Source organism: Gymnoscopelus microlampas, assembly GCF_963454915.1.
Source record: "Gymnoscopelus microlampas genome assembly, chromosome: 18".
Taxonomy (NCBI): Eukaryota; Metazoa; Chordata; class Actinopteri; order Myctophiformes; family Myctophidae; genus Gymnoscopelus; species Gymnoscopelus microlampas.
In genome coordinates this window covers 6,284,097-6,309,461 of record NC_139955.1, presented here as the reverse complement: position 1 = coordinate 6,309,461, position 25,365 = coordinate 6,284,097, and the positions used below count along the sequence as shown (strand labels likewise).

At 41.4% G+C, this 25,365-nt stretch overlaps 1 protein-coding gene across 1 annotated transcript in view; it reads right to left on the bottom strand.

Annotated features, from left to right (window-relative positions):
- The window catches only part of flt4 (fms related receptor tyrosine kinase 4), a 137,729-nt gene that overhangs the window by 97,646 nt on the left and 14,718 nt on the right, over nt 1-25,365 (bottom strand). The window lies entirely within an intron of this gene.

Genomic DNA, 25,365 nt, shown 5'->3' with positions numbered 1-25,365 from the left:
GAACATTTTTAACTCAAATCTTTGCTTCTGGGGTCCCTGGAACAAAATACTTCTTTGAAACAGTTTACCTTATCTGTGTGCTCCTGTTCCATTGTTTTGTATAAATGTATTTTTCTTGATCAATAAACATAATTACATGAGTTCTGCCATGTGTTTTTCTATATTGTTTGTGTGTGTGGATATATATATATATATATATATATATATATATATATATATATATATATATATATATATATATATATATATATATATATATATATATATATATATATATATATATATATATATAAAATTAGTGCAGGTAGTGGGGGGGGACTATAAACCACCCCTCCCACTGGGGGTGGGGGGGGGGACAAGCCACAGCCCCTGGGAGGGGGGGGGGGGCTATAAACCACCCTTCCCACTGAGGGGGGGGGGGTATAAACTAGGGGGTTTATCCAAGAATTAGCATGCAGAATGTGGGGTGGGTGGGTGGGGTTATAAGCCACAGCTTCCAATCAAATGTAGTTTTCTGCACATGCTCAGAAGTGGTTGGGGTGGAAGGGTGAGAGGGGTGGGAGGGGTGGGTGTGTGAGGTCCTTGCTGGCCAGACACCACAGGGGGTAAATGCAAATGAAGGTCTCAGAAATGGTACATACACCTGAATATGTGGGAGGTATGTGGGAGGTGGTACATTAATGAATGAGGGCAGCATACACACACATACTCCCTTAAGTATCAGGGGTATGCCTGAGGGATACCCTCCCAAAATCATTGCTTTTCACCCAGTGAGAACTACCGGAGCTGTACACCTCTGTAGCCTAAAAAGAGAATCAAACAAGAATGCAAGTTCAAGTACAGAATCAAGAACGCTCAGTTATTTACAAGCTTGTTTTAAGAAATATCCCCTTGGCTACAGCCGGTTAATAACAAAATGTGATACATTAGGCCTGTGGTAAAATATGACATCAACGCATTAAATGGCAACTTAAGTAATACGTTATCATTATTGTCGCTGGATCTGGTCATCCTTCAGTCAAGAGGAAATGGCCACTTTGCCATGGGAGAGGTCTAAATGTCTAAATGGAAGATTAGAAAGACCACCTCCAATCACTGCAGTTGTACTAGTTATTGCGAACGCGGAAGGAAGCCGCGCCTCCGCCCAAGTGGAGCCTACTATGGAACTCTGCTCGGCTTGTGTGTGTGTGTGTCTGTGTGCAGTGCACTGCCTGGGTGCGGCCAACAGAGTGCGCCAGAGTGAAGCTACAGTCAAAACACACACTCACACACTCACATACACACACAATATTTTCGAGCTGCGTTCGCTTCCAGCGTTCGCGAGTCTTACTTGTATTGTATAAACATACTCATTAAAATATCATTTTATTGAATAAAATAAGTTCCAGATTGTAGCTTTCTGCTACTTGGAGACTGAACACACTGTGCTACAGTGTTATATAGCGAAGGGGCGTCATGCAGTGTGATAACTTTTATCAGTTGCTGATGGTGTGTTTTTGTCAGCCAGTGATCTATGGCCCTAATAATAGTCTGATTCACCCTGACCTGTCCTCATCCGTCTCTACAGGGGACACCATTCCACATATGAAAACCTTCCCAAACCAACGCCACCAACACCACAAAGCAAAGGCTGCTTGTTTGTTTGATTTGACCATTATTGAAACCTTGACCACTTTCATCTGTGATGTCTCTCCATTATGCTGTATATCTACTGTACTTTTTCCCTTGCCCTGTAATCTGTCTTTGGCTCCTGAATTTAAATAAAGGTCTGGTCGCATCTCATCTCATCTCATCTCATCTCATCTCATCTCATCTTTCAGCCTGGTGTCCCTGTTTCGGGCGTGTCATTATAGGCAAAGATGTTTTTAAAATATAAAATTAGAAAAGAAATTGCACCTTTTTAAAGATATGTTCGAGAATAGCCGATCTACAAGGTGTGAGCTTGTAGATGGGCTATTTTCGCTATTTATCATATAACAAAATATATAGGGATTAAGTAGTTCATGTAATCTGTATGAGTCCAACATGGAACATGTCATACCAGCGACATTGATAGAAAGCAAACATGATTGCTTGCTTGCTGGTGCAGCCAGGAAGCGATGGCAGTGTGTATAGCCTGGCTCCCAGCATGGTATTCCTGTCTTTCACATGTCATTCCTGACATGTTGAACTCTCCCACGGGGGTCTTCCTCACAGAAACAGGGGTCTTCCTCAGATATTGTCTTGGCTGAGCTGTGAACCTGCTGCCACCTCCAATCCCACCCCTCAACCCCTTCACAAAAGACTCATTCCTCTTCTGTTGCAGCCAACAGCCAGCGCTGCTGTTTCTCCCACTGACATTTACCATGTCCTCTGAGGCCTGGGGAATTCACCAAACAGGGTTCTGGACGGGTCATTCCTGCAGGGCTATCCAATGAATGACTGACTGACTGACTGACTGACTGCTGACTGTGAGGTTCAATTCATAAAGGTCTCACAGGTAGTTTGTGGTATTACCTGTGTAGGCCCTATAAAGAGAAGAATGCATTCGCCATCTGTTTTGAATAAGGGGTGTCATGTTTTGCAATTAATTAAGCTTACCTAGATTATTTCTGTTATTAAGGCTTTGTGATTTCTATCAGACTGTGCAGGGCAGAGGCGTCTAATCTCTGAGTTAGGGTAACCGCATACCCTCGGATTAAAACTATTTCTTAATTCCATTTAAAGATGTGTTTACACTATAATTTATAACTAAGGGATAGATGCCAAAAAGCTACAGTCTTGGAACCCAGTTAGGATATCCACAGTTCTGATGTTCACACCTCCAATTTGGAAGACAATAAGCTCCCTGTTGATGGTCCAATTGCTGATGGCTCTTGGTATCAATGTGTCTTCATTAATATTCTCATTAACTCAACAATGAGATCTCCCACTCAACTCTGTGGTTGATGTAGGTGATCAACTACATTGTTTAGGTTAGTAATAATATGTGAATAGTTTCAGTTCTGTTGGGCAGTTTAGAAGTTTAACCCCCCTGGATATTTTGTGCTGAGTCTTGCAATCCATTGTTTTTCATGGAATCTTCTCTATCCAATTGTCCAGCGGTCATTGTATTCCAGACCGCATACTTTTATAGCATCAATCCCATGTGTCATAAAGTGTTGAACAATTAACAAATGGGTATCTTTTTCATTATTAATGGTATATCTATGTTGGCTTATTCTACTTTTTTTCGCCGATAAAGTATAGTTTTGGACCAGGACGGAGGCACGCCGACTCAGCAGACCTTGAGGCTGAGGAGTCGCGCCCGAGCGCCCCCAGGCGCGAGTGCCAGCGACGACCAGCCGATGGTCTGCTAGTCGAATCAGCGCCGTCCGAGTTATGTACCGATAGGGACAGAATCGTAAATATTTTTGGTGCGGACTGCGTTTGCCCCACTGACTGCGTTTGCCCCAATTGCCACTCAAAGTGACTACTGGCCAACTGCCTGGATGAGCACAGCAGAACGGACTACACTCCATGTTGAGATGCAGCCGTAATGACAATCTCTCTCTCTCTCAGACAGACAGACAGACAGCCAGACAGACAGACTGACTGACTGCTGACTGTGAGGTTCAATTCACAAAGGTCTCACAGGCAATTTTATTACCTGTGTAGGCCCTATAAAGAGAAGAATGCATTCGCCATCTGTTTTAAATAAGGGGTGTCATGTTTTGCAATTAATTAAACGTACATAGACTATTTCTGTTATTAAGGCTTTGTGATTTCTATCAGACTGTGCAGGGCAGAGGCGTCTAATCTCTGAGTTAGAGTAACCGCATACCCTCACTGACTGACTGACTGACTGACTGACTGACTGACTGACTGACTGACTGACTGACTGACTGACTGTCTGTCTGTCTGTCTGTCTGTCTGTCTGTCTGTCTGTCTGTCTGTCTGTCTGTCTGTCTGTCTGTCTGTCTGTCTGTCTGTCTGTCTGTCTGTCTGCCTGCCTGCCTGCCTGCCTGCCTGCCTGCCTGCCTGCCTGCCTGCCTGCCTGCCTGCCTGTCTGTCTGTCTGTCTGTCTGTCTGTCTGTCTGCCTGCCTGCCTGCCTGCCTGCCTGCCTGCCTGCCTGCCTGCCTGCCTGCCTGTCTGTCTGTCTGTCTGTCTGTCTGTCTATATGATTTCAAAAGGACAGCAAATAACAACAGTGAATGTTCCAAGACCCAGTGGTGGAGGAGGTACTCAGATTTATTTTATTTTCTGTATTACTTAAATAAAAGCCAATACCACAAAATAAAAAATACTTGTTAAAAATGTTACTTGAGTAAAAGTAATCGAAATAAACTTACAGTACCAAAGTCAAGATTTGTCAAACCTTTTCAAAAATAGCTGATCTACAAGCTCACAACGTGAGCTAGTAGAAAAACCAAAAATTTAAATACTCGAGTAAAGTAAGTACCTCAAAATGTGATGGTTCTGACACTGTCTCCTAGCAACATGAGCGCACTCAGGTGAACATTGTCGCTGTCGGGCAGAAACCTTGTATCTCCACATTTCAACTTTCTATGTTTTTTTTCATGAATGAATCACCTCGTTGTACAAAAGTGTCAAGCTAAATTGGCGTTTGAGCTTGTAGATCTGCTTTTTGATATTTTTTAAACATTTTGAAAGTGAATGTGGTTAAGTGTGTGTGCGTTTTTTTATACATTGAACCAATGGAAGCTCATTACTAATTGGACCACAGATTATTTTGACCATTTCTTGAACAATATAACGCTTTTGGACATATACAAGGTTTATCCACTCGACCACAACTAGATATAAATGTGTATAGAGGTATGCCTGTGCTGCCTCTGGGCTAGATACGCTCTGACATAAATGAGAGTGCAGGCACTGGCTCGGGTGGTGCAGGGGTAATGTACTGTACCCCGTTCACCGTCCACCAGCGAGTCCAGGTGTTCAGATCCACTGCGTCCGGCTTGTCTGAGTGTGTGAAAACTATTGCAATTGGCTGTGTTCAGCAGACGAAAGCTACTGAACACAGTGGTGGAAAGTACATTTACTCAAGTACTGTACTTAAATAAATGTTTTAGGTACTTTTACTTCAATACTTTATACTTCTACTCCACTACATCTCAGAGGCAAATATTGTACTTTTACTCCACTACAATTATTTTAAAACTTTAGTTACTAGTTACTTTGTAGATTTTGATTATTATTACAAAACATACATTTACCACTTCAGGCCTATTTAAACTTTGGTAATTTGAAAATAGCCTATCTACAAACTCATCTACAACTTCACATGATACTTGTGAAACGGGACATCCTGCATAATGAGTACTTTTACTTTTGGTACTTGCTAATACTTTTGTACTTTTACTTAAAGGTAGGGTAAGTGATTTACTTTGGTTAAAATAAGTGTAGCTCTATATTCTGATAGTACTCATTGCTATAGAGGGTTTGTTCAGTAAAAGGAGGCATTGTCAGTGCTCTCTCCTGAATGGCTTAAATGTTGTCACCTACTGTACCTGAAAATGTACTATAACTGTTTACTAAAGAGCTAGAGACCCCTGTGACCGAACAAACGCTCTGTAGCAATGATTACTATCAGAATATAGTACTTTAACCTTTTTAACAAAAACAAAAAAAATATATAGCCTATATATATATCACTTACCCAACCTTCAAGTACATTTTAAATACAAGACTTTTACTTGTAGCAGAGTGTTTCTGCATTACAGTATTGATACTTTTACTTTTAAAAGTTAAAAATGTGAGTACTTCTTCCACCACTGGGAAGGGTGACCTGTGCTTCTGCATCAGCACATAGTCCCATATATCGCTGCTGTTGGATGGAAACCTTGTACTGTATGTCCAAAAGCAATTCCTTTTCTATTATTTTATTTTTTTAAGTTTTAAAATAGTTGAAATAGCCAATCTACAAGCTCACAATGTGTCACAGCTATGATACTCTTATATGATGAAGTAGGGCATTCATTTATTTTTAAAAAATACATAAAAAGTCAAATGAAAATATGGAGATATGGAGATAGCCTGGGACCAGACGAATCTGCCAGTGGAAAAAAAAGATTGCCCTCTGTGATTTGGGTCTGGCACCGCTCCGTTACATTTCCTGCTCCGGAAGTCTGGGGTGACCAATCAGGGCACAGTATTCAAATATGGGAGACTGTAATTGGTAGTTGGTTGTAGGTCTAACCAATTGCGTCCAACGCCATTCTTTTGATCCCGCCCCTTGGGGAAAAAACGTCCTCAAAGAAGCACCAGACTCATATCCACGCAGTGATATATAGTCTGGCCACGCGAGGCTAATATGGAGATACAAGGTTTCTGCCCGACAACAACGATATAATACACACAGATACCTCATTGGCCGCTGCTGTTCATTGGAGCAATGCTTCGTCACGGCCGCCATAATTTATAGGGAGAGCTTAATGCACATACTGTATGCTGCCCCACGAATGTCTGCTGAAGCAGGAGGTCTCTCCACAATTAAAATCACCATAGCTCATAATGCATGTATGTCTATTGAAGCAGGAGGTCTCTCCACAATTAAAATCACCATAGCTCATAATGCATGTAGTATGTCTATTGATGCAGGAGGTCTCTCCACAATTAAAATCACCATAGCTCATAATGCATGAATCTCTATTGAAGCAGGAGGTCTCTTCACTATTAAAATCATCATAACTCACTGAATTCTTGAACCGATTATTCATGTGGTTTGGTTAAATGTGGGTTTACATTGCAAAACACATTTTCTTATGTAGATAATAACAGTAATGGTTACAAAACAGAAGAAAAGTTTTAGCCTCAGGTACTGTACTGTACGCCTCAGGCATATTTCTTGCAGTGGAGCTATGACCATCGGTGTAGTGCTACTTTTAGAAGTGGGGGAGCACATTTTCCCCCTTTTTTCCCTCTACACCAAATCTGTTCGCCAAAAATAGCCAATCTACAAGCTCAAGCTGTGAGCTCTGATATGTTTGGCTAATGTTTTTTCCAGAATATGGATGCTGGGGTTCAAGTGGTTAATCAATTGACCAAAACCAAAATCCTATTTTTAAAAGTGCACGAGCGTCGCTCCCCTACGATCCCCCTCCACTACACTTATGTTATGACAAGCTGACTCAGCTAATATGGCGGCTACGTCAACGGGCGGCCCCAGTGGCCAGTGCAGAGTCTGCGTACTGTATACAATATATGTCTATGTACTCCTACGGGCTGGGGCGGCGCCTGTCAGTAGGGGTGGTGTTGAACAGGAGGAGTCCTCCCGGTTGGGGTTCCTCACTGGCAGGTGAACCAATAGGGTGCAACAGCAGTGGCAGAAATGTGTGGGAAGGAATTAATTGACATTTAACGACTATACTGGGAGGAAAAAGGTGTAAGAAATAATTGACTACCCGATAGCCGAGTGATTAGGGCACATACCACGGACCACCGGGAATTGAACCAGGCACAGCGAGTCCCTGGTTCAATTACCGGGCGGATGTTTGCAGCACTCCCCTGTTCTTTCTCTCCCCGTTTCCTATGTCTCTCTAGATCAGTGGTTCGTAAACCTTTTAGCTTGTGACCTAAAAGAGAAATGTGATGTCTCCCCGGGACCCAAACTAGTGAAAATAGCTTAATCTTTGTACAAGCAGCGAAGTGTCGGTGGAACCGACAGCAAGGTAATAGTAATAAAACACAAGAATAATACAATTTGAAAATAAGGACAAAAGAACTGGATACGATAGAAATAAAAGTTAGGCTTAGGGTCCTGTCTAAGATGGAGACATTGCGTATATTATAGCAGCAGTGTCAAAAGGTGCACAGCAGAGGCGTAATATATCCTGTATCTTTCTATATTTAGCAGCAGTGTAAAGTCAAATATCGTTGCTGTCGGTTGGAAACCTTTAAAATTAAAATAGTGAAAATAGCTTGAGTACATCTACAAGCTCACAATGTGTCGCATTGCGATACGTATACCATATAAGTACACGTATACAGTGTAAGTACAGTAAAAATGTGTTTGTTTCATTCCATTATTTTTGGTTCTTATGTTTTATTTTTTTGGCCATTTCCTCATTCAGGGATCTGACAACTGCAGGGAAATGCTAAAGAATTGCAATAAATAAATAAAACTAATTATAGTAATAATAAACTAAATATATATAAATACATGTGAGTACAGTACAGGAACATATCGGGATACTCTAAGCAAACAAGCACATCGTTGCTCTAAACGGAAATATCCGTCCTGTTTATCTCTATGGCTGTAGGATTAATTAATTCAACATCTCTGTCACACATCTGTGACAACACATGGAAGGTAGATTTTAAATCTCATTGTAAGTAAGTGCATGTGTGTTTTGTTTTCCCTGCCCTGTTGTTAACCACCACACCTGAGGTTTGTTTTGTTTCAGTGTCATTGCCTTGATTTGTTTGTGTATTTAAACCCTGTTTGTCATTCAGTTGAGTGCTGAGTCCTTGACAGTACATTACAGGTACAACTGGTGTCTTTAAGGTTCACTCATTTTGTTTTTGAAGGTACGCTAGTAGCTGAATTAGTGAACTAGCCTTTTGTTTGAAAAAAAACAATGTTTTTTTGTTTGTTTGGGGATTTTTGTTAGATCTACTGGCCGTTAAAATGTTGCATACTTCAGTTAAGTAGTTTTGTTTCAATAAACTTTATTTTGTCTCTGCACCTGAGTTTCCACCCTTTTTGGAATTTGAGGGTTGGCAAATATTGTGCTTTTTATTACACACAAATTATTTGGAAACTTTACTTAAGTAACTTTGTAGATTTTGATTATTATTACAAAACATACAGTAAAATAAAAACAATTGAGGCCTATTTTATACTATACTATTATAGCTCACAATGCATTGCACTCATTGTGAGCTTGTAGATCAGCAATATTGGAAAAACGTGTAATACCGGACATTCTGCACAATGAGTACTTTTACTTTTGGTAAGTATATAATGACGCCAATACTTGCAACAGGGTATGCCTACTTCTAAATTGTGGCACGCCTATGGCAATAATAAACATGGTTCCTATAACTGTAACACCCTCGCATGGTTGAGAGGCAGTGTTGCCACACTTTGCAAGAGAAACAAGCGACGAGGTCCATGATAACAAGCCCAGAAGACGCGACTAGGCCGGCCGGCCAGACGCACGCACGCACGCACGCACACACACACACACACACACACACACACACACACACACACACACACACACACACACACACACACACACACACACACACACACACACACACACACACACACACACACACACACACGGCTATTTGAGACATTCAACACACACATCGTCCCTGTCACACAATATTTTCAGATGGGGGGTCTGCAGACAAATACACATTAATGTGGGGGTCAAAAGTTTGAGAACCACTGGTTTTAAACAATAGGACGCAAGCCCAAAGCAACTATACTTTAGAAACACCCCCCCCTTATGACACATCAGTGCACGTGGAATGTTCTCTTTGAGAGAGAGGTGCGGTGAATACTGATTGGTTGGCGTGCCGAAGCTCAATGACAAACGTAGGGCCGTTGCCGATTGCTGGAGCGATAGCACACATCTCCTCAAATCCACACAGATGGTGTCCTGACAGAATGCAAAATGGCAATCCTTTTCAAATGTCACGGCTGACAAGTATGACCTGAGAGATGAGCCATCAAGGCATGTGGGAAATGTTTTGTGCGCGCACGTGTGTGTGTGTGTGTGTGTGCGTGCGTGCGTGCGTGCGTGCGTGCGTGCGTGCGTGCGTGCGTGCGTGCGTGCGTGCGTATACTTGTATTACTCTACTCGTCTACGCCAAATGTCCCCACAAGTATAGTAGAAGGTGAGAAATAGACATTGTGAGCACCATTTCCTGCTCCTCACAAGAGAAATCTTTGTTTTACGGTTCAAAATATATATATAAATGCTTAGGTTTTACAATTTGGAAAAGAAACAGGTTGGGATTAGGATTAGACAATTAGAGGTTAAGCAAAAACTGAAAATAGCTGATCCACAAGCTCACAACGTGGCACAAGTTGTGAGCTTGCAGATCTGCTCTTTTTGGCTAATAGGGTTAGGGTTAAACAATCGCAGATTTTTTTTTTTAATGGCATTCATGAAATCGGCATCATAAAATGTTGATGTCCTCACAAGTATAGTAATATAAGTGTGTGGGTGTGCGTGCGTGTGTGTTTGTGTGTGCGTGCGTGCATGTGTGTGTGTGTGTTTTGGTGTGTGTGTGTAGCATTACACCAGACGACAAATGATTCCTGACACCCACATTAAGTCAAAGCTCTGTGGAGCCAACCACACACTTTTTTTTCAATGGATGACTTGAACTGATAAAGATGTGTGCGTGCGTGCGTGCGTGCGTGCGTGCGTGCGTGCGTGCGTGCGTGCGTGCGTGCGTGCGTGCGTGCGTGCGTGCGTGCGTGCGTGCGTGCGTGCGTGCTGTACTACAACTACAACTGTGTTGCTGCTACCGCGCTGCCGAACCCTTCCCGGCACGTATATCTCAGGGTGAGTTAGAGGTTAATGCAACCTGTTCCGTTCACTCGCCTTCAGATGTCGTCATTGTCGGGGCAGAAACCTCTCATCTCCATTTTTTGTGTTTTTTCGTAAATGAACGCCCTACTTGATCATACTACACTGTAGTAACTACAGCGTCACACCAAGCATCAAAGGTGTTTTGAGCTTGTAGATCTGCTTTTTTTTTTTATCCTGAAAAGTAACAGTTTTGGAAATATGAGGTTTCCACCCGACAGAGACGATTTCCTAACAGTGTGCGCTATTACATGTTATCCCTAGCCGCTTTACTCTCTCTCATTACTGGTGTCTTGACCACTTAAACCCTATACACTTCGTTGACCTGGGTCCCGCCCCAGGTATTTATCCTAAGCGCTCTCATTTTCTCCCTCGACAACAACAACAATCTCTTTGTGGAAAATAGCCAATCAACAAGCTCACAGCGCGTCACGCTGCGATGCGTCGTGAGTTATTTTTACTGAATGTTCACCTATAAGCACCAAATGGTCCCCTATTAGGACATGCCCAGGGACACAAGGAGGGTTAGGCCTGAATGCACTCCACTACATCTCAGAGGCAAATGTTGTACTTTTTACTCCACTAGAATTATTTGACAACTTTGGTTATTAGTTACTTTATAGATTTTGATTGTTACAAAACATACATTAACCACTTCAGCTCTGTATACATTTCGGCCATATGAAAATAGCCGATCTACAAGCTCACAATGCGACGCATTGTGAGCTTGTAGATCTGCTACTTTCAAAAGATTTTTATACATTTGAAAACTTGTGAAATGGGACATTCTGCATAATGAGTACTTTCTACTTTTGGTACTTTACGTACATTTTGATGCCAATACTTTTGTACTTTTACTCAAGTAACAGAGTATTTCTACGTTGCAGTATCGATACTTTTACTTAAGTAAAACATTTCATTACTTTTTCCACCACTGATAGTGACGGCTTGGGGACACTTCTGACCATCCGTCAAGACGTTTAACGTGATGCCACACTGGAATGTGGAAAGGCCATGAGCTTTTACTTCATTCAAATGATTACTTTATGAACCCTTATTCCATTATGAGCCATAGTTCCATTATGAGTTGCTACAGGCGTTCTCTTCTCACTCCCAACTTACTGTAGGCAGGCGTGCCGTCTGACGCCAACCTGAGCCCTGCGAGCAGTGGTGGAAAAAGTACTACTCACATTCTTTACTTAAGAAAAAGTATCAATACTGCAATGAAATACTCTGTGTTACAAGTAAAAGTCCGGAATTCTAAATGTACTTGAGTAAAGTACAAAAGTATTGGTATCAAAATAGCCGATCCACAAGCTCACAATACTTTGCGTTGCGACGCATTGTGAACTTGTAGATCTGCTATTTTCAAATGGCCGAAATATATATATAGGGCTGAAGTGGTTGGTGTGTTTTTTAATAATAATCAAAATCTACAAAGTAACTAGTAACTAAAGTTTTCATATAATTGTAGTGGAGTAAAAGTACTATATTTTCCTCTGAGATGTAGTGGGGTAGAAGTAAAAGTATTGTAAATACTGAAGAAAGTCAAAATACCTCAAAACTGTACTTAAGTACAGTACTTGAGTACATGTTTTTTGATACATGACTTTACACCACTGCCCGCGAGGCACCCTCGAGCAAGTCGTTAGGTGAGAGCGATTGGCCGTGCCGTGCCTGCCACTTCTGCCGACTCAGCACCGCTTACATGTTGCATACCGATGAGGCACAGAAATGGTAAATCATTATGAAGCGTCCCATCACATCAAATGTCTGACGGATTGGTCAAATCCACCCAACCGTTTTGACGTCACGGGTGTGAGAATGTGTTGCTTGTTCAGGCGCTTCAGATCGATGAGGTGATTTTAGACTCCGACCATTGGAAAATGGCTGATCTACCAGCCCACGTGTCGCATCGCAATTAGTTGGATCCGCTGTTTTATAAATTATTTTAAAACTCTTGAAAATTCTTTTAAATATTTGGGATAATTTAGATTTTGTTTTTTTTCATTTTTTTTTCACAAATCTTCTCTAATGGGGGCTGCGGCCAAATACAGTACATATCAATTTGGGGGTCCTTGGCATGAAAACATTGAACCACTGTCTTACGTAAGGTGACTGTAAGCCTGATGAGTAGGGGGGATTCGGCAGCAGAGTTATTCTCTTCAGTGTGTGGTGTGTGGTGTGTGGTGTCTGCGTGTGTGCGTGTGTGTGTGCGTGTGTGTGCGTGTGTGTGCGTGTGTGTGCGTGTGTGTGTGTGTGTGTGTGTGTGCCGGAGTGATGAGTGATGGAGAGCTGGTGGGTGCCAGATGTCAATATCTTCCATATGGAGACATAATGTATGTTTCCAATCTGGCCAGTGCCTTTATACTGGGAGTGGTCTCCTCTATACTGGGGGGAAGGAGCCGCGAGGCGAGCGTCACTTATATATAAATAAATGGGTGGAGAAGATATATAACCCATCTGCAGTTGTTTGAAATCCTGTCAAATTTAATTAAAAGCACAAATCTCTCCAATGTGCAGCGATGCGAAGTGAAGGGAGCCAAAGTAAACGCAGGCACTTCTAGGGCAGCAGTTTCTGGGGCAGATATGGTATCTTGTCATAATAATAAACATATTAGCTTCCTTGTGCTAGTTTTGACCTTCTGTAATGGGTTTTAAGGCAGAGTGTTTGTATTGATACGTTATTATCGTTCACACAGCACTTGAGATTGCGCTGCGTTTTGCCTTACAATACAACAAGCAGAGAAAATTAATGAAGGCATACTCCTCCAATCCGTGCCAAGGCAACACTCTAGTGGTGCAAGAAGTACTCGGAATTGTGTTTTACTTGAGTAAAAGTAGCAATACCACAGCGTAGTAGTCTTATACAGTATTAAGTACAAAAGTACTGGCATCAAAACGCGAACCTAAATAACAGCGCAACGTGCCAGTCGCGTAGATCTACGCGAAGTGGTCTTTTTCTTTTTTTTCCCCTCGCAGTGACACATTTAATTGTAGGCCTCTCTCGCAGTGACACATTTCATTGTAGCACATCGGAAACGGAAATTAATGTCAATCGAAGATTTTCGTTCTCATCCGCCGCCACTCTAAAGCTTCCGCTAATCCGCCATTATCTCTGTGTTATTTTTCTCCGTGCTGAACGCTGTTTAATAGAAACTGCGACTACTTCAAAATGGAATGTCGCCGATTGAAAATTTCTTCTCTGGGCCATTCACACAGCTACCCTGTGTGTCTACAAACAGTTTAACGCACGGTCATAAGGTATTTAGCGAGGTCTGTGGCGAGGTGAAAAAAACAAAAAACAACAATAAATCGCTGGCACTGGTGAGTACATTATGATATTAAACTCTGGAATGGAATGTGTTAAGCATAACCTTTAAGTCAGCTGTTGAATGTGCTTGAAAGTACGGTACTCAAGGCTACTTCGATTACTGCCAGTTTGAATGATTCGACCCGGCTGTCACCTGTCCCACCGTCCCAGCTCATTTGGGATGCCAGTCACAGTCTGCCATCTGTCACAGGAAGAGTTCACACTAATTGAAGAAGCTTGTGAACATTCATGTGGATCCGTCACATCTGCTCCTGTTCAATTATCTCTGGTGATGGTGGCAGGATCAACCTGCTCACGCACTTCTGCCTTCTGCTGAACTCGACTGGCTCTTTCCATGGAGCACGACTGTGGATTGCTACTACAGTACTGTATATTGTAGTACACTATTACATATTATTATTATTATTATTATTATTATTATTATTATTATTATTATTATTAATATTATTATTATTATTATTATTATTATAACTTTATGCCCAGGCTAATATGCTGATTCTATGATTGTATGTGTCCAAGTCCTATCAAGTGTGCACTATTTAACCCATTAAAACCTGGAAAGCGTCAGAAAGTGTCATTTTTTTATTTTTGCATTGGCTATTAAAAAATAGCAAAAATAGCAGATATACAAGCTTCACTTCGTGCCGCGCTGCGAGCTTGTACATCTGCTATTTTTTGATAGTTTTGAAAAATCTTGAAAGTGTGAGAACAACTGATTCAGAAGGCATTTGTCGAATCGGCCTCATGTCTTAATGGGCACTCCCGTGTATACAGCTTACTTGTGGTGCACTGCACATACAAGAAAGGTGGCATGCGGAGGCTAAAGGTGGCCTAAAATGATGCCCTGAGGATTCTACTTAAGGTCCCTCACCTGTTTGTAACGTGTGGAATCCATACATGTGAGGCTCTCTTAAGACACACACTTAAGACACTATGTATGTCTCGCCTGGATGAGTCCCGGAACAGTATTCTTGAGGATATAGTCAATCCTCGGAAGAGCTGTCTTCTGTACTCATCCAGGCTGTGTAAACACTGGAGAGTCAGCCTCTAGTTATGATGTTATGTTTTTTTAGCTGTTTGATTTATTTTATTTTATAATTTTCTGTCTAATATTTGTATGTACTCTAGTGTCTGGAATAAAGTTTTAATTGAATTGAATTATCATTATTTGTATTGGTATTATATTACACCATTTACGGATAGGACGGTTAACTGGAATGTGTCACTAACCGTTTAAGACTAAATAACTGAAATTAACTAATTATAAAAAAAGTATAAAATATTAACAGAATATTATTGATATGACGTCATAGATGGTTAATCGCCCACAGTCCAAAAGTTACATGTTTACAAAAAAAGGTCCAAATGCCCATCCCTAATACCATTATATACTATCTAATTATTATTACACTGTATCATATTATACCATTAGCCAACTACACTATAATATTACATTATACTGCCTCTATACCATTGTTATTGCTGTCATCGTTACTGCTGTTGCTACTACTTGAATAAATGTTGAAGGAGGAGGTACTGTACGTCATAAAAGAATAAAATCATAAAGTCATAAAATAGTGAAAAATCCAATCTACAAGCTCACAATGTGTGAAATATTTTGAAAGTATACACATTCTGGGTTCCCAGAACTTAGGCTTATTAGTACTACCTCCTGAGCAGGGCCCAAATGAGGTTCTGAGAACCTTATCTAACACTGCGCTGTAGTGTATGGCAATGGTTCTCAAACTTCCAACTTCCAACTCTGACAGTGTACAAATGTACACTGTGTAAGTGTCAATTTAGACCCCCCCTAAAAGGAACCAAGAGAGTCCATGGAATCAACTTTGTGTCAGGATCAGGAGGTGTAGGACCCAAATGCAGGAACCCAAGAACTCAAACCAAACCCAGGAGACAAAAGTGATGCAGTTGACAGACTTTACTTAAATGCGACAGGTAACTACGAAACACTTACACATAGAATACAACCATAACACTTGAACATAAACTTGGACTATAACTGACAAACAGGACCTGACACTACAACTTATGACCCAGCACTGAACTCACAGAAAAACATAGTCGTTATAGACTCAGGAGCTTGTCACCCAACCAGACTAGCTAGTCCTCACAGGCTAGTCCTCACAGGCACTCAAGGCAATCAGATTCTTGACCTCAGGTAGAAGGGAGAGTAGGACATTGGCTGAGGGGAAATAGGAGCAGGGCAAGGGAGGGGCAGAAGCACACTAAACAGGGACACAACAGGGGCCGTGATTGTGACACTTTGAGAACCACTGGCGTGTGGAAACAAACCCAGAGCCTGTGAAATACGGTTCGCTTTGTTCTTGTAGTTGGCTTGCTGTCGGACCAAAAACGGACCAAAAACCTCCCTAAATTATTGCAAGAGTCTGCAAAAATAGCAGATCTACAAGCCATGAGCTTTTCGATGTGCTATTGCAAAGTACACATTCTCCTGCAAGAAACTATAGATGAGTAATTATGAAGAAACGTGCCTCCTCTTCCTCTTCCGGACCACATCATCATCATCATCATCATCATCATCATCATCATCATCACACAGTGTGATGTCCAATTTACCTCCCTGTAGGTGAGCTGCTCAGCCCTGTTTGGGCTGGTTCCATTTTAGAGCAATCTCTGCTTCATTGCAAATTAATTAGACATCACAGGATGAAAGAAAGGCCCAAATCACAGGCAATCAAAGTTACAAAAACAAAAATTACAATGGTCCCCCCAAAGAGTTACAAGGTTCTGTACATGCATTGTGAAAACAGTACAGCAACGTGTCGAAATTAAAAAGCATGCTGCAATAGAAGAACATGTTCTTTTATCAGTAAAATACCAATGATGTCACTGGTAGGCCATCTTATAATTAGTGAGGAGGACAAATTATCGTCTCTGTCGGGTGCAAACCTCATACTGTATGTCCAAAACTGTTACTTTTCAGAATTCAAATTCAAAAGTATCAATAATAGCAGATCTACAAGCTCAAACCGCTTCGTGCCGTGTTTCGGGCTTGCAGATCTGCCATTTTTGATACTTTTGTGTGACGCTGTAGTATAATCAAGTAGAACATTAGGTTAAAACACAAAAGGTTAAAATATGGAAATAAGAGGTTTCTGCAATGTTATATGAAGACCAGGTTGAAAATGGGTGGTGCACCTTTAAGTACAGTACTTGAGTAAATGTACACTTAGTTTCTTTCCACCACTAACAACAACAACAAAAAGCAGACAAATGGAAGCATAATACTCCCTTCCATCCGTTCCAAGGTTACGCTAAAGCAATCTCAGCTACACACCGTTCACAATGGGTGAACCCGCAGGCACTCATGCTCTGCACTTTGAAAAGAGAGAAATGTCAACCTGAAGTAAAAATATATCCCACACAATCTCTGAGTACACCTGAAGTTCAAGGAGAAACATGTTTGAAGTCCCACTGCTTAAATGGAAAACGTTTCCATCCAAAGAGCCTCCTACGCTTACGCTCATGTCCATTTCTTGCACAGTTGTTTTATGTTATATTCAGAAAGGAATGATTCAGCACAAAGGAAAAAAAAAACCTTCAGCCTCCAAACAATGAATGATGCTTGTGGATGAATGCAACTTCATTTAGAAAACATTTAAAGACGTCAAGAGTAGAACCCGAATGATGCCAGATTTTTGTGACCAATGCCGGTCTCGATTTTGGATTATCGATTATCGATCGGTTTTGTCAAAAAGTGCAAAATATTCTCATCAATAAAGATTCTATTTGAGAACATTTAATTTATAATAATTAATAGAACATTTAATTTATAATAATAATAATAATAAAGCTCTCTCTAAAAAAAGAAAGAAATTGTATTGCGCATTGTAATGACATGGGCTAAACAGGGATGCCAAGTTGAAAGTGGATAGGCCTACAAATTAAGACTAGATAATTGCAGGTACCAATGTCGTCAAAATATCCAAATAATGGCTGATATGTCGGCCAAACCGATGAAACGGCCTGTGCTCTAGTCGAGAGGTTTCCTGTTCAACAGAACCTCCAGGGACTGTCGCTCACTCTAAGAACGGTGCAGTTTAACTCATATAAAAGCATCCAGCCAGTGGTAGTTGTGTGGGCCAAAAACACCTTGTTAATTAGAAAGGACAGAATAGTGGATGGAAGAGCGGTGTGCAGAACCCATTCAACATCCTGCTTATTGTCTCCGCCAGTATGGTGGAGAGTATGTTTTCGTCTCCGTCCTTCCGTGTGTCCGTCCGTCTCAGCCAAGCTAACATTGGTCAAGCTTCACGTGACACGTACCGTGATTGGCTGACTCTTTGCTTTGATTGGCTAGCGAGACGCATGATGAAATAAAAACCTATAAATAGGTGACAATCATTTATATTTTTTGAAGTGAGCGTCCATCAGCCAAGCTAACATTGGTCAAGTGACACGTGACAATATGTAATATAAATAGGTAAGACAGGATTAATCAGGAACAGTACTGGCGGAGACCTGTGCTCCGAGGAGCACATTTTCTAGTATTACTATGAGACTGTGTTGCGGATTTGGATTAAACCAGAAATAGATTGGCACTGTTATCAGTGTTTAAGTATACTACTGTGATGTGTTGTGAGCTTGTAGATCGGCTATTTTCGGTGGTTTATGTCAGTGGTTCTCAAAGTGGGGCCCTTGGGGGGGTTCCACGGGGTCCCTAAAAAAATAATATATTGTTTTATGTAAAGATTCGGGTACAGGTCCATTTGGTTCCATTTGTACCTTGTTGAGAGTTACAGACCCCTATCTATCAGTCATTTAGCTTGGAACCCCCCCCCCCCCCCCCTCAAGGACCCTTGTAGTGGTCCCCGGACCCCAGTTTGAGAACCAATGCTTTAAAAAGAAGAGAAAACCACCTGCCTATCGAGAGTGATTATTTGGCCCGAAAAACAAATGCAGGATGATTGGCTTTGTGTAAACTACCTTACAAGTGCGGAAAGTGGCAGACAGCCAGAAGAATTGTTGAGATTGATTCTCCTCTTTTTCCCCCATGCATTGCAGCTGGCCCTCAACAGATAAACAACAGCTTTCGGTGATTGGTGGTCGGCGAACGTTCGCTGATTTAATCATATTGTAGATAAAACAGATTGTTCTGTGATGATTTACTTTTGCTATGCGGTGATTACACCGCGAGTAGAAAATTGGGATGTTCAGATGTTAGTCAAATAACAGCAACGTGCTTTCAAGAGAGAGATAAACACTCAAAACTGTCTTTGACTTCTTCTGTCTTCAACGCTGAAGTTCTTGTTTACTTCACATTGTTTCAAATTGGAGCTGTTTCAAGCCAAAATGATTTTGTTTCCGACTTTCAATCAGGTGTCTCTACTTGGTGCATGTAATTATAAGTGAAACTTTTCCCAAAAAAACTAAAATAGCCAATCTACAAGCAATCTCAAAACATGTCACGTTGTGAGCTTGTAGATCGTCTATTTTTGCTATTTTCACCATCGTACAGTGACATCGTCTCTGCTGGGTGGAAACCTCATATAAAAATAGCAAAAGTAGAAGATCTACTCAAAGCGTTTTGAGCTTGTGGATCTGCTATCTTTGATGCTTCTGTGTGATGCTGTAGTATGATCATGTAGGGCATATAACTTACGAAAAAACACAAAAAGTTAAAATATGGAGACGGTTACTGCCCGACAGCAACAAGTGGTTTCGTTTTCCTGGCAGTGTGTTGCTCACATGTACTGTGTTTGAGTGATAGACATGAGGTGTCTGGTGGCTCAGCCCTGTTAGTGCACAGACTCTGCCCTTGGCGTCCCGTCTCTCTACACCAGTGGTTCTCAAACTTTTTCATGTCAAGGACCCCCAATTGATACTGTATGATTTGGCCGCAGACCCCCATCTGAAAATGTTTGGAGCCATGCCCCCCCCCAGAAGATAAGATTTATGTTGAAATAAAATCAAAATTACTCAAAAGTTGTTGTTTTTTTCTAAAATAGCAGATGTACGAGCTTGCAGCGTGGCACAAAGTCAGACGCTGTGAGCTTGTAATTGACAAAACTTTTTAAGGATAATATAACATTATTTTCAAAACCTTATATCAAAATAAGAGTATCAAAGTGATACAAATAAAAACTTAAAGTATACTAGGTCATGGGTACAATTGATCCAAGCCGGAACACAATCCATTGATTGATCATTAAAATAAACATGCTCTGAAAATGTACAATGACCACTTAACACGCTGCCTGGTGGGTAAGTGGTCAGATGGGAGGGCCGCGGACGCTTTTGAGACTTGCAAGTGGGCCCCTGATCCAGAGAAAAAAGGTTGAGAACGACTGCTCTACGACACTGACCAACCTGAAATGCCCCTGGAATGTCCCAAAATGAACCCAAATCCTTTGATGTGTGGATAAGTGTCATCATTTTGCTCTACCGGACACTCCAAACATTTGATTCGACACACTGGCCGTTGGGAAGTGTCCAAAAACGGTGAACTCGGGCTGACTTCAGGCATTCCGTGTGTTAAAAGAGAAGTGTGCAGTATGTATGCAAGGGGGGGAAACCTCTCATCTCCATATTTTACGTAAATTAACGCCCTACTTGATCATACTACAGCGTCACACAAAAACTATCAAAAGTAGTAGATCAGCAAGCTCGCAACGCGTTTCGAGCTTGTAGATCTGCTACTTTTGATACTTTTGAATTTGTATCCTGAAAAGTAACAGGTTTCCACCCGACAGAGACGATATCCTTGAAAATACAGTACATGACACACTGAATTGCTCTTGAAAAATGTGATTTCCCCATTGTTATGAAAAGGCCATTCTCACTATGGGAGTACGATCTGAGGACCCTATAATCCCAGGAAAAATACAAAAAGAAAAACAAAACTGTTCTATGCTTGTGATTGTTTCAAGCAGCAATAAGCAGCAGCAACCCCACCCCCTGTCTCTCCTCTCCAGTGGTGAAAAGTAAATAAGTACATTTACTCAAGTTCTTAAGTATAATTTTGAGGTACATTTACTTAATTTGAGTAGTTCCTCTTTTTTATTACTATTACTATGACTTACTTCTAGTCCACTACATCTCTTTGTGGCAAATATTGTACTTTTTAATCCAATACGATTATTTGACGGCTTAAAGGGATATTTCACTTTCAAACATGTTTCGGGTCATTTTATCTTCTACTCAGGCTTTTGTGAGCACCCCAGACAGTTTTTAAGTTGCTTGATTGAGTATTTAGATCGAAAACACCCGTCCTTGAGTCTGGTGACTGATATTGTCCTTCTAATGTGTGAAGGAGCCATATTTTTCTCTTTTTTTTCTTTTTCCAAAAACATTATAAAAAACTAAGTAAAAAAGTAATTGAAAAAACACGGCCCCCTATACATTAGAAGGACAATATCAGTCACCAGAACCAAGGACAGGTGTTTTCAATTTAACATGGTTAAAATGGAGTTTGTATAGGAAATGGGCGTGTCTGATAAAATGAACATCAAATATCAAAATACTGAATTAATAAACTTAAAAACTGTCTGGGGTGCTCACAAAAGCCAGAATAGACGTTAAAATGACCCCAAACGTGTTTGAAAGTGAAATATCCCTTCAAGTCACTTACTGAACAGATTTGGATTATTATTACAAAACAGACATTAACCACTTGAGCCATGTTTTATTATTTGGCTGTTTTCGGTATTTACTTTGGTATTGTAAGTATTGTGTTATGGAAATACTATTGTACTTTTTCTGTTTTTCATGTGTCTATGAGGTTGATAGAACTTTATTAAGCCCCCTGGTGGTGTTTTTATGGTGTTTTATGTCTTCTCTGACTATTTTGAGTTTCTACCTGGAGGCTGAAACCTTGAGGGTCAAACGTGCCAATAGAAAAACAGCCCTTTAGTGACATAGTAAAAATATACCCTCCCCCTCATTATCATAACACAACAGGTGTGGGCATGAGGAGGAGGAGGGACTAGGACAGGTGGGTGGTGCTAAGGTGGTGGAGGAGGTGCTAAGGTGAGAACCAGGTATACTTAATGAACTGGAGGTGTGTCCACATAAAAACATAATTTTAACAATTTCTGTACACAAAATGGACTCTCACACAGTCCTCTCTCTCTGCACTTGGTTTCTTTTATTTATAAAAAATCATGATTTTTTTTGCAAATCTTTGAATAGATTTTTTAAAGCAAACTTTTTAACTCAAATCGTTGCTTGCGGAGGTCCCTGGCACAATATATTATCAAACAATAAGTTTGAGAACCACTGCTTCTACTACGCTGACCTATCAGAAATAAAGCATAGAATGCCCCCCAAAAATGTATCTTTACAAATAAAAGTAGCAGATGAAGCTGTTGTGGTCACGCCTCGTCCACAGGCATGCCGATCACATGACACGCGGCTTATAGAAAGATGGCTACATTAGACAGACAACACACAGCTGCCCTACATGCCTCTATCATGATGGAAGCGCCAGATGTACACATGTACCCTATTGGTGCTGTCGGGGCAGAAACCTTGTATATCTCCAAAACTTTTTGTGTTTTGTTCGTAAAATAACGCCCTACAGTTTCGGACATATGAGGTTTCCACCCAACAGAGACGACCCTATTGTTGCTGTCGGGCAGAAACCTTGCATATCCATCTTTCACGCGCACAAAAGTAGCGAAAATAGCCGATCTACAAGCTCACAATGCGTCGTCGTGAGCTTGTAGATTGTCTATTTTCGCTGCTTTAGAAACATTTTAAAAGTAAAAGTGATTAAGCGTGTCTGTGGGTAACGGTAACGGTAAAGTAGCGGTCTTGGACATACAGAACAGGGCTTCCATCCGATAGCGACGCCATGCGATCGGAAGCCCAGCCCCAATGTTTCAACCATTTCATCCGTTAACACAACGTGCGTTAAGGAGGGCCATGCTTTGATGTGTCAGCTCTGCATATGGCAGCCTGTCAATAGAAATAATGTAAATACTGAACTCCAACCTCTGGCCCCTGGCGAGTGGGGGGGGGGGGGTCTGATGGATCCAGGATGCGACCGGCCCTTTCCCACCGGATCATAGTAGCTTCGCAACGCCCCCTTCTGTCACTCAAGCAGAACTGCTTCGCCCCCTAGTCATGCATCACATTCCAGAAGGATACTGTCCCGCGTTAATTTACGATTCTGTCCCTATCGGTGCATCACTCGAACGATGCAGAGTCTGCTCTAGTGGACTTCGCAACGTTCAGCACGGCAAGTCCACTAGAGACGGCGCGCTTCCATCGTTGTAACTGTGAACATTTTTTTCATAAACGTCTTGCTCCCAATGTACAGCGGCTTCAAACCAAAGAGCTCTCTCATCATGCAACCACCTGCATCCTGCATACAAATGGCCACCCTCCAGCCCATCCATTGTCACACACACAATAGAAATGACCAGGTACATTGTGAAATACATGTACATCAATTTCGCACTCAAATGCTATAATTCCGTGTGCCAACCCACACCCCTCCTTTACAGGTGTAAACCTGTGATGTAAGCGCCATCATTTTGTTGCTTTCCATACAAAAAAGGGGGGGGGGGGGGGGGCAGTGAGAGAGAGAGCAAGGCAGGGGAAAAAAATCTAAAGCCCCTTTCTCATTTGAACACTGTAAAATGTCTGCATTGTCCGGGGAATCAGGTCGGGACATTGTCCGGTGTTGGCCTTTCACACATGTAGCATGCAACAGGAGAATGTCCGTTTCAGATGCGTTCACACATGGAGGTAAATAGCCCGTTTGATAAGGTGAGGGGCGGAGTCTGGGTAGTAGACGCACACATTAGCTACTCCAACTTAAATATACATAACACAGGCACAGCCTGACAGATGCGAGGATCAAATGCAATCTTTATTATTTCCTTCCACAGAACATGACAGATACATTAGTCAGGTGCCATGCATGGTTTCCTCCGCCGTTGGTGTGTGAATGGGGTGAATGTAATGCACATTGTAGAGCACTTTGGATAAAGGCGCTATATAAATGCACCCTTTTCCATTTACACAAATTTATAGCATAATAAGCAGCAGGTATGTACATGAGGTTCAAAATGAAAGAAGAGGTCACGCTGCAGTGCTCGTAGCCACAATTACAAAACGTATTAAAAAAGATACCAAGGTTTCGACCTGACAAGAGGTCTTATTCATTCCCTGAATGGCTCATTCCCTGAACAAGACCTTGTCTACAATGCGACCTTTTCTTTCATTTTCATGCCTTTGCACAGTGGTCAGCACCTCTGCACAATTGTTGTGCGCCCTTCCTGCTCGTGTATGTACGTGAGGTGCAAAAGGACAAGGTAGCAGCACAACGGCAGTTCCACACAAGAAGGTAGTCCGCATAAGGCATATGGAGTGTTCTATAGATAGAGTGTCTTTTTGTTTGTAGTGAAAGCTCTGTATAGTGAAACACTTAGGGAAAAAATGCAACTTGACAGGTGATTACACACTCATCACAGCTACAGTATCAATTATGTCCAATTGCGTGACAGCGCAGGCTCCATACATGTGACAGTATCTTTTCATTTAAAGGCAACAAGAAAACATACACCCTTTCATACGTTATATCTCCACTAAATACTTTTTTTTGAGGGGGGGGGGCAGTTCAGCAAGTAGTTTCCATGATGTTGACTGTAAAGAGTCTCTCAAATCGTTGAGTGGAAAATAAATCTTTCTCCCATTTGCCACTCTCAGCATGTGTGGATTCACCCTGTGGTTCCACTGAGCGCTTTCGTGGCTTATAGCATTTGTCACAGTCAAAGAATACTGAAGTCATGCTTCCCAGCCGTATAGCGAACCCCTGCTGACAATAGATAAATCACAGCCGTACAGAGCGAGAGGACAGGCTGCCATATACTGCACTCTAAGCCAGTTAAAAATGTAAAGCCGTTCTGTGACACGCAGTCATATACAAGGTACGTAATGGAGTGATTCTAGAACAGAGGACCACAGGAGCTTCTCTGTGAAGCAAAACAATGTTATTCATCAATGAAAGGCGCTCATGACATGCAGATGTACTGTATGACACTGTTTCCCAAACAAGGGTCGGGATCCATTTTTGGGTCACGGACCCGTTTCTAAAACTTCAATTTTGTTTTTGGGAAATAAATAAAAGAAAAATCTTTTGGAAGCTTGTAGATCTGCTATTTTAGATATTTATTTGAAGTTTTGGGGTCATTTTATCGTCTACTTGGGCTTTTGTGAACACCCAAGTTGCATTTTTCTTTTTTTTTCATTTCCCCCTAAAAATATTTATTTTTTAAATGAAAAAAGTGATTGAAAAAACACAGTCTCCTCTCGCATTGGAAGGACAATATATTAGTTAACAGAACCAAGGACGGGTGTTTTCAATGAATCTAACATTGTTAAAATAGAGTTTGTAGTTACAATGGGTTTAGGAAGGGGGTGTGTCTGTTGAAATGAATATCAAATATTAATACTGAATCAAGCAACTTAAAAACTGTCTGGGGTAGGCAACTCACAAAAGCCAGAGT